General features: G+C 32.5%; 1 long non-coding RNA gene across 1 annotated transcript in view; it reads right to left on the reverse strand.

The window, feature by feature from the left end:
- Nucleotides 1-4,030, reverse strand: part of LOC111086692 — a 15,085-nt gene that overhangs the window by 652 nt on the left and 10,403 nt on the right. Inside the window, exon 2 of the long non-coding RNA XR_002611419.1 lies at nucleotides 2,590-2,594. This is a non-coding gene — a long non-coding RNA (uncharacterized LOC111086692). The remainder of the gene's footprint in view (nucleotides 1-2,589; nucleotides 2,595-4,030) is intronic.

A 4,030-nucleotide genomic window follows, 5' to 3' on the forward strand; every position in this document is an offset into this window, starting at 1 on the left:
TATATAAATGAAGAGAGAACAGTAGTTACTTTGAGTTCCGTGTAGTTTATGATCCTGTTAGCTTCGAGCTAGTGAACCGTAAAGTGTGTGTCTTGCACTCGTCGAGAGTGAAGTTATCAATATTGTGAATCGCTGTGATTTATAGCTTGTATTATAAAAGTTGTTAAGCTTAAAGTGACGAGAAACGTACTGATTGTGGAATTTTCTATGTACTAAAAGTTTGTATCAAGGAAGAATAAACTGGTTTAATCAAGAAAGGACTTGTATCGCTGAAGATCCTCAGAAAGAATTTCTACCGGAAGCAAACAAACAAGCAAATACGTAACAGTATGTTTCATTGGATAACTTCATCATGATATGACCTTATTTATTTGATGACATTCTTCTCTCTATTGTCTTGTACTGCCAAGAAAATTTTAGCCATGGCAGTGCATCCATGGTTAGCAGATCCTGCCCTCAAAATAAAATGACACAAATGCGTTGATGCTTTACCAGTCGCTTTCAGGATCGCTGGATAACCTTTTTTCTCGTTCACTTGTTCCGAATAGAATACATGGTGCACAGTAAACTGCATTTTTAAACTTAGAGTATCATATCTATTTATATTTTCGTAAGCAACTCCCTTTACTTTCAAACCACCAGAAAAAGGTTATTCAAAACTCCATTCACAGAGTCCTTAAAAATTCTTAGTTGTTCTTTTATAAAACATTTGCATTTTCTCGATAGAAAGCTGGCTAAAATGTTGTTAGACTTTCCATTCAACAAAATATTATTTTATAATAAACTGAGACATACTTTTTCCGGCTTCCTCTACCGCTGGTAATTTTCTTTATAAACTTAACATCTTGTCGAGTTTCTTGTGCTCTTTATATCAAATGTGCAATGAAAGATGAAATAGATGAACATCTTAGACAACTTAACCTAGATGTCATTTTAATCATATTTACAATGTTATTTTGCATAGTAATTAGAAGAAAAATAAGAATTTAGAATTTTAACATAAACATGTTAACATAAAATGAATATTCATGTTTCATATTTTAAAGCTTTAGTACTAATCTACAACTCAACTACTTGATCTCACGCCTCAGTTTGTGAATCAGAAGATTCTTTTTTCATTGGGAGGCTTCTTTCATCATTGGCCCTAGCTAGAATCTTAAACAAATTGGATGTGACGTCACAATCTCAGAGATATAGTGGGTGATCTGAAATTAGAGTATTCTTTTATGCGTGTTATTAGTTTCCTTCTCCTAGAGCCAATATAACTTTGCTGATAACAAAAAGAAGTAAATTTGTAAACTACCAAGGCCGAATGTAACATAGGAATATGGTCCTTAAATTTGTAAAACGATTGTAGACGACAGTTAGGTTTGAAAATACACCTTACTCGTGCTTGCGTGTTCTCGATGAATGATCCGTCTTAGCTGATTCATAAAAACAACAGGGTATTAAGACACTTTAATTGGAATAATATTACATAATTTTCTCTTATTTAAATATTGACAACTTATTTTGAAAATCATAGCAATAGGAAACATATTTTTATACAAGAAATCCTTGACGTTAACAAATTATTTGTGCATACCTTCGTATGTACTATATATTTTAAACGTACAATGAATAAATATTTGAACTAAGTTTTTTTAAAAAACGTTCGGAATAATAATTTCAAAATTAAAGTATAAACGTGTAAATGTTTTCTTAGAATATATTGCACACTAGAACTCTCTATCTTTGTTACAAGTTAGAGTAGCCAAAAAAAGTGAAGTTTGTGATCTTGTTGATGTTCTACAGTAAACCTTGTGCGGTTATGTCTACTGTTTAAGTACTGTAAAAATTGGAAGGCTTGATCGCAATTCCTAAAAATAGTGAAAGTATCACCTATATACCTATGGTGGTAGAGATGTTTGAACTGTTGAGAGCAATTTTCCAACCATTGTTTTTCATGATAGCATAGAAATAAACTGACTAAGGATGGTGCAATTATCTAACCCATAGTGACTTCATCGATCTGATCATAGAGCTGACCATTTATCAAGAAGTGTGAATTTTTGGTGGCAAAATTCATCAGTTTAAGAAAGTCGATTTCAGCATAGACACCACATTGGAATTGTCTTTATACACCAATTCCACACTTAGTTGTATTGTATCTTCCAGTGGTATATTAATATACAAAGATTCAATATCGAAGCTCGCACAATGTACATCACTGTTGGATTTGAGTTGTTGAATTTCTTCGGAAAATTCGATATTATCATTCAGGTTGTATTGATTTGTGATAAATATTTTCAAAGATTCCACCATAAAACCTACTTAGACATGGTTATAAGTTCCAATGTGAGACACGATCGGTTTTATGGAACGTCCTTATTTATGAGCAATTGGCAATCCATAAAAAAATACCAGGATGACTACATGATGACCTAATGTCTGAATAATATTTTCCACTAAGAAAGTTTTAATTTTCAATTTTAACAAAAACTTCTGTAATTCACCTTCCCTTTCATCAGTACGATCATGATTCAATTTCACAAATATAGTGCTGTCACAAACAATTTCTTCGGCTTTCTTTATCTAAAATTACAATACTTACCCTTATCCAATTTAGAGATCACAATAGTTATATTTTTGGATAAATTTTAAAGCTTTAAATTCTTAAGCATTTATACTCGAAAATTGTTAATAGTGATTGTTATAGTTTAAAACAAGTGAGAGTTACACCATTAATTTGAGTTCTAATATGACTAAAACTCTGGCCTAAAATATTCCAAATCGTTTGATGTAATAATATTTCTAAAAAACTGTTCAAATTTAATAACTTCTACAGTGTATTTACCTACTGGAAACACCCCCTGGTGGCTCAATGGTAAATCTGACGGCTTATATCGCTAAAAATAGGATTTCCATACTCGCGATGGACACAGTAGAAATAATTTATTGTGTAGTTTTATGCTTAACAATAAATAAACAAATAATTCCATATGTTCCGACTGTCACCCCCCCCCCAGTATGTCTGCGGATACCCGTGGTGGGTAGAGCACAGATAACCCTTGTGTAGCTTTGTGCATAATTAAAAACAAAACAAAACAATGTTCTAACTGAGAGAACACCCAAGCAGTTAAAGTTCTTTTCCACTAGTTCTTCGTTATCCAGTTCCTCTCACGTTGCCAGATAATTACTGCTAATTTCTTTCTTCACATCAACTTAGCCACAATCACACGATACAGTATTCTCACAGTCCACAAACTCATGTGGTCGAGAAAGCCATTACGTTGATTTTATTCTAGCTGCCATTATTCTTTTGTTGTTTTCTAGTAGATAATACCTGTTCTGCCTGGGTGGGGAGGAATACTGCTGCAATACTGTCCTTCAGTAATCTATTAGGAAATATCTCTGCCAGGTTTTTACATATGCGTGGATGAGCAGGATTATTTTCAGTAGGTGTCTGTGACTTGTTGGCGATATATTTCAACAATAAACAGACATCACACAATCCACTTGTATCAAAATAATATATTCAAAACAAGTCAAATGTATATACAAATGTTCATTACACAATTAATCCCCTCAGTGTATTGTATCTAGAGCTATAAATAATCGTGTCTTTTTGTCAAGAGTCCACACAGGCTTGTTCAGTTACTTTAGAACCCCATTAAACAAACGAATTATTCTTCTCTACTCTGTTATCACAATACAACCACTGATAAATTCACTTACATTACCCCATGGGTTACCAAAGTTGTATCCAAAGCTTTCAATAATTCTTTTTTACATCATACGTTCACACAGGCTGGTTCAGTTACTTTAGAACCCAATTGACAAGACGAATTATTCTTCTCTACTCTATTACTACTATACAATTTGCAATTATTACACTATAAAAGCTGCAACTATATATTCTTTATGGCTAAACTTATAAACACAGTCTAGATCTGTTTGACTACATCTTTCACTTTGTATTACTTCACTTTCACTAACGTACATACTTGCACTAACTTGCTCATCTATATATATATATATATATATATAT

Source organism: Limulus polyphemus, unplaced genomic scaffold, assembly GCF_000517525.1.
Source record: "Limulus polyphemus unplaced genomic scaffold, Limulus_polyphemus-2.1.2 Scaffold1329, whole genome shotgun sequence".
NCBI classification, from domain to species: domain Eukaryota; kingdom Metazoa; phylum Arthropoda; class Merostomata; order Xiphosura; family Limulidae; genus Limulus; species Limulus polyphemus.